We start from the raw sequence: 6,933 nt of genomic DNA, 5'->3' as shown, positions 1-6,933 counted from the left end.
TGATTTACTAACGAACTGAGAACACAGAACCAATAGAAACTGCTCCATAGTAAAGTAAATAAACCATAAACGCTACCTTTGTTGGTTTCTACATATTTGTGAGGTGTTCGAAAATTGAACATTTTAAGTTAAAAAGATTGAACTGGATGTAACACGTGTTGTTAACGAGACAAATGATGCTTCAGGAGTCCAAGTTGTGAACACATTGGGATGTGAGGGTGTGTTCTGAGATACGAATATCTTATTGAAGCTGGTGACGCTTTGAGTACTGAAGGTAATATATATATATTTGTTTGTCAAATTTCGCTCAACGCCACTCCAGGGTCATCACAGTTTGCCATCCCTAACTTTAAAGTGATAGACAGCTATTCAACATCACCCTCCTGGGCTTTTCTTTATCAACAAATATTGTGATTGGTTGTCACGTTATAATACTCCCCACGGTTGAAATGGTGAGTACGTTCGGTAATGGGATTCGAACCCGTGACCCGTAAGTTGTAGAGTCGAGCCCCCCTGGTGGCCACCAGGCTATGCCAAGCCGTGTACGGATTTACCAATTTTACTTTTAACAAATTTGTTAATCTTATAACGCGGAGAAAGTAACGGTTGGCTTAGTAGGTCAAATGTCGTAACAGACGGTTGTGGGAGAGCATTGGGTCTATTCTTCTTTCTGTTCTGACCTAACACTGTTTGTCCAGAGTTAATATTACACAAACTAATAGGGCAAGCTCGATTTGGGTCTCACAAAGAAGTTATGATTGGTAGATAATGTTGTTAATTAAGGCCTAGAAATGGTTATATGTAGAGAAAAAGACCACTGGTTCTATGTGAGTAAAGCTGAAGTGATATAATTGACTTTTAGAAGTGTTCCGCTGTTTGGGATATATGTATACTTGCTAAAGAAAACGCCGTGTGTCCTATTTATTCGAATGTCGTCATGGATTAGACGAGTCAACACAATTTTTATATAACTTTAGGAGCTTAGTTAATACTAGGATGATATATAGGGCAGATAGATGAAGCTTATTCGAAGTCCATACTGACAGCATCGCTCCTCAGAAGTGTGTCATTATTTGGTGGTTAAAATAAAAACATTCTACAACGAAATTTGGGCTATCCAGAATAAAAGTTGATACCATTTGTGTAGTCGTCATATAGGAAAATCTGTGCCCAGACATCGAGAAAAATTTATCTGGTTGTGAAGCACAGAAAAAGTAATAAATATTTGTATATTATGTACAGTCCATGATGCTAGTTATTTTCTAGCCGATTTGAAACGTGCAGTTATATTTATTTTTAGTTTTTTACTTCTGCTTTAAGGGAAACAGGAGTCAGGTAGGGCTATAGTTTCTTCGGCTGGATTCAAATCAACAACTTAGCAAGTTTGTATTTAAAGATCAAAACAGGCTATTCATGTATATCTTGTCATTCCGGTAGGTGGCACTTCAGCCGATTTTAAATGGTCATGCCTTAACTATTCTAGCTCGATGTAAAATACAAATGCCAGAAAGATTAGTTCTATATCACTTTCTAGATAACCTAACATAACTCTTGTCAGGGTGAGTGAATCTGAGGAAATCAGCTAGAGTAGGAAATGAACCAGTTCATCCACAAACACGAGGAAAAGATACAGCCAGAAGTCAAATCAAACAGGTTCGTGAGGTTGTGTATATAGAATACCAATATTTGTAGAAGTCAAGTTCCACACTTCTCTATACGTCATCTCTTCTATGAGAAGATGGTGCATTTAACACACATCTTCTATTAGAAGCAAGAGAGTGGTGAGCGATGGTTCACACTTCTCTATACGTCATCTCTTCTAGGAGAAGATGGTGCATTTAACACACATCTTCGATTAGAAGCAAGAGAGTGGTGAGCGATTTTCTTTCTTTGATTTTTTACTCAACAATTTATTTCAATTTGAGGATTGACTAGAATACCTAGTTCAAGGAAATCCATGTGGGAAAATTTACAATGAAAAGTTGGAGTAAGAGAACATAATAAGATGTTAAAGTAACAGAATACACAGTAATATGTTAGAGTAACAAAGTATACAGTAAGATGTTAGAGTAACAGAGTATATATTACGATGTTAAAGTAACAAAGTATACAGTAAGATGTTAGAGTAAACAGAGTATACAACAAGATGTTAGAGTAACAGAGTATACAATAAGATGTTAGAATAACAGAGTATATATTACGATGTTCAAGTAACAGAGTATTACAGTAAGATGTTACAGTAAACAGAGTATACAATAAGATGTTAGAGTAACAGAGTATACATTACGATGTTCAAGTAACAGAGTATACAGTAAGATGTTAGAGTAAACAGAGTATACAACAAGATGTTAGAGTAACAGAATATACATTACGATGTTAAAGTAACAGAGTATACAGTAAGATGTTAGAGTAAACAGAATATACAATAAGAAGTTAGAGTAACAGAGCATACAACAAGTTGTTAGAGTAACAGAGTATGTATTACGATGTTAGAGTAACAATGTGTACAATAAGGTGTTAAAATAGCAGAGTAACAGAGTATGTATTACGATGTTAGAGTAACAATGTGTACAATATGGTGTTAAAATAGCAGAGTAACAAAGTATACAATCATATTTTAGGGCAACAGAGTATACAATAAGAAGTTATAGTAACAGAGTATAGAATAAGAAGTTATAGTAACAGAGTATAGAATAAGAAGTTATAGTAACAGAGTATAGAATAAGAAGTTATAGTAACAGAGTATAGAATAAGAAGTTATAGTAACAGAGTATACAATAAGAAGTTATAGTAACAGAGTATACAATAAGAAGTTATAGTAACAGAGTATACAATAAGAAGTTATAGTAACAGAGTATACAAAAAGATGTTAAAGATGGAGAATCTAATTGGGGAATTAAGATTATTAGAGCATACAGAAATGGTATTATAGTGTAAAGGAGAATGCTACAATAAAGTTTTAAAGCACGTAAACACTAATTAATTGTTTTAAGGCGCATAAACATTAATTAATTAAGTTTTTTTGGTGTATACTACCTGAACTAGCGAAGCATGATTCATTCACGTTGTAATAAATAGGTGTGATGACACATCACCAAAAATTATAATACTCTAGAAAGCGGCATTGTTTACTGGTTTAGAATAGGTTAGGGGTTTTAGCCACAAGACTTTGTCTCTTGAATGACTGATGTAAATACGTTTCAACTAGGACTTCGTCTGTGGTAGGAAATAGTATACAATATATGTCGTATAGGAAAAAATCCGGTAAAAATCAGATAACGAGCGAAATGATTCAACGAAAGTAGTTTACAACATAAAATATATTGTTGAAGTTGCTATTATACACTCTAATTACTGGAAATGTTTCATATTGAACCTTATCCTACTTCGGCTGTGTTGTATGTCAAACGTATAACCTACTGAAAATAAATTAAGTGATTGTTTAAAGTCGAAGGATCAAGTAACTTTCAGAGTTTCTTTCAGTCAGTAGATTTACTGACACGTGCTATGAATCTGTAATAAAAGATGTCTAGTTAATATACAAAAACTACCCTGATACGGTCAGTCTATTACTTTACTAGATGCGAAATGAGCATGCTCTGTGTTACAGGAGTAAAAAACAATTTGGGTTTGTTTGGAATTTCGCGTAACGCTACACGAGAGTTAAATGCGCCAGCCGTCCCTAATTTCGTAGTGATAGACTAGAGGGAAGGCGTCTAGTGAACACCACTCACCGCCAACTCTTGAGCTACTCTTTTATTAACGAATAGTGGGAATGACCTTCACATTATAACGCCCCCACGGCTGAAAGGGCGAGCATGTTCGGAGACGAGGATTCTAACTCGCGATCCTCAGATTGCGAGTCGAGTGCTTTAACCATCAGGCTATGCCAGGCCTAGTAAGAAACTAACCAGTAACTATTACAATGAAGGACTTAGGCCTTACCCAAAACCGCAAGCAGATCAAGGAACGTTTGTTTATTGACTATTTTTACATTGGTCACATAGTCTAGATTGTAGAGATTAGTTATTAAAAAGTAACATCCTTGTCACAAATCATGTCTCACATTTTCAATAGTTAACAACAATAGCTAAGAACTCACACGTATTTTTGCTCCACAGACACAACGATGTCCAGTTGCGCTACTGACCTGACAATGTAGGGATAGTAAAAAAATGTTTTATAATACCAACATCTGTTTCAGTGTTAAGTCAAATAACGATTTGTATGTATAACGATGTTTATTGCAGAGGAAAGCAAACCAAGGAACTGTCAAAACATGTTGTGTGATTTCTATAAAGACATCACAAATCGTTGTTTGTTAATTTACTATTATGTTAATATAATGTGTGTTCCCTACACAATTAAGCTATGTTTAAAATAAATTAACTGGTTAATTTTCAGTGACAGAAACAACTGTTTTTGAGATTTACTTGGATTACAACTTGAGTAATCGAACACGTAAACTGCTATAGCAACCGACCATGCTCGTGCAGTTGCGTCAGGCGTTACCTTGGCAATGATCAGAACATTCTAATAATACTTGGTGTCAGGCGTTGCAGATAGAACGAGTTGGTTGCGAATTCCAGGAAGCAATTCCTCTAAGTTGAACCTTCACATTCCACCTTCTACAACGTACTCACTGTATCTTTAACATCACCCGAAGAACCGCGAAGTTGGTGGTTACTCACATCCAGTCTATAATTGAACTTGTTTCAAATAACCTTCACATTCAACCTTCTACAACGTACTCACTGTTATCTTTAACATCACCCGAAGAACCACGAAGTTGGTGGTTACTCACATCCAGTTTATAATTGAACTTGTTTCAAATAACCTTCACATTCAACCTTCTACAACGTACTCACTGTTCTCTTTAACATCACCCGAAGAACCGCGAAGTTGGTGGTTACTCACATCCAGTCTATAATTGAACTTGTTTCAAATAACCTTCACATTCAACCTTCTACAACGTACTCACTGTTCTCTTTAACATCACCCGAAGAACCGCGAAGTTGGTGGTTACTCACATCCAGTTTATAATTGAACTTGTTTCAAATAACCTTCACATTCAACCTTCTACAATGTACTCACTGTTCTCTTTAACATCACCCGAAGAACCGCGAAGTTAGTGGTTACTCAAATCCAGTCTATAATTGAACTTGTTTCAAATACAAATTTGAGATATTCAAATAACTTTCAAAATCATTTCAAACCGAAACTGTTAATTCAAGTAGTTGCGTAGTTGAAATCAAATGTTTCTCAATCTCTTTTTTTTTTGTACGAAACTGTTTGATTTTCAGTGTTGTATAAATAATGAACACTAAACCCAAAAAGTTCAGGATATGTAGATTTTATCCTCTGTAAAAATAGCCGAAATTGTTTTTCGAAGACACAGAGCATATGTGGCCTAGTAATCATTAAAGACTGTAACATTTATTAGTGCTTTTGCCGTACATTGCTCGTTTCAATTAGACCGTTAGGAACTTTAACTGAAAAGAGAAGAATGCAAGGGAAAAAATTAGAGCAAATAAATGTCTCGAACTGCACATCGCCCTGCAAAACGATGATGCACAATGAGACATACATCAAAGCGCCCTGATTGGCCAATGTAAACGCCTGGAGCTAGGCAGGTTCGGTGTCCGGGATTGCTGCTGCCTTTGATGTGATAAGAGTTGACAAACGACGGGTGTACCGGTAGAGGGCTCAGTTCAAGTGGAGAGCACGCGCGAAGAACTAATAGGTATTCATTTGGAAGTGTTCAAGTATTCTGAACCTTACACAGTGGTTGTGGTTTAGGGGTAAATTGCCCAAGATTTCAGTACGGGTTACTGTACAGCCGGCTTTCAGTGAAAGCTGTTTTAAACTTAGATGTACAGCTGCATGCTGACTTCTCAGTACCTTGATGGGGAAAAAAGGTTTAGCACGAGACTTGACAAAACTAATAGATAGACAGAGGAATTTGTTCTAGTTGCTGCACTGTAAATACACAAAAGTAACTTGTGGTAATCAGTGGTTAGTGTAGAATATAAAACTGCACGTGTACCGTAAAGTGAACTATGGTTATTGTGGAATAAACTGGTTCACTAACTCTGGCGAATTTTGTTTGGCTGTGACCAATGTAGAATATTTCTTAAAGTGCAGCTGTAACAAGCCTGAGACAAAAATTCAGAAGGTACGTTATGTGTGTTTGTATAAAACCATATACCGCATGGTGACGATTAAAACAATAATACTAGCATTAAAGTTTGAAACTCAAGTCATATGTTCATTAAAGTTTTTGTTGGGTTCGTTGTAGTTAAAAAACTGTTAAGAGCTAAAATAGTAAGAAACTTAAGTGTGAAAACATATTTTCAGTTGAAGACTGAAGAGGTTATGTTCTTTTGTATGTAATTATTTTAAAAAATCATCAAAAACACAGTGATCTGTCATATGACTGTGAAGCATTTAGCTTTAAGTTTTACATCGAGTTGTTTTGATGTGTGAACATTTTAGCTTGTGGTATAAATCTAGAGAATTTTGCATACGTTTTACTGTTTGTTTCGAATTTCGCGCAAAGCTACTCTTGGGCTACTCTTTTACCAAAGAATAGTGGGATTGACCGTAACATTATAACGCCCCCACGGCTGAAAGGGCGAGCATGTTTGGTGTGACGGGGATTCGAACCCGCGACCCTCAGATTGCGAGTCGAGCGCCCTAACCACCTGGCCATGCCGGGCCGCTTAAGTTTTACATCGAGTTGTTTTGATGTGTGAACATTTTAGCTTGTGGTATAAATCTAGAGAATTTTGCATACGTTTTACTGTTTGTTTCGAATTTCGCGCAAAGCTACTCTTGGGCTACTCTTTTACCAAAGAATGGTGGGATTGACCGTAACATTATATCACCCCCACGGCTGAAAGGGCGAGCATGTTTGGTGTGATGGGGATTCGA

General features: G+C 36.2%; 1 protein-coding gene across 3 annotated transcripts in view; it reads left to right on the top strand.

Moving 5' to 3' along the window:
• LOC106462819 (puratrophin-1-like) overlaps positions 1 to 6,933 on the top strand; it is a 132,250-nt gene that overhangs the window by 27,864 nt on the left and 97,453 nt on the right. The window contains exon 1 of one of the 3 annotated variants that reach the window (XM_022390449.1): positions 5,712 to 6,175. The exons of the other annotated variants lie outside the window; for them this stretch is intronic. The gene's annotated coding sequence lies outside the window, so the exon portion shown is untranslated. Of the gene's footprint in view, positions 1 to 5,711; positions 6,176 to 6,933 lie in introns of those variants that run through there. 3 annotated transcript variants of the gene reach the window in all.

This window comes from Limulus polyphemus, unplaced genomic scaffold (genome assembly GCF_000517525.1).
Source record: "Limulus polyphemus unplaced genomic scaffold, Limulus_polyphemus-2.1.2 Scaffold48, whole genome shotgun sequence".
Lineage (NCBI taxonomy): Eukaryota > Metazoa > Arthropoda > Merostomata > Xiphosura > Limulidae > Limulus > Limulus polyphemus.
Note: the sequence above shows the minus strand (reverse complement) of the source record. Positions and strands in the feature narration are given on the sequence as shown.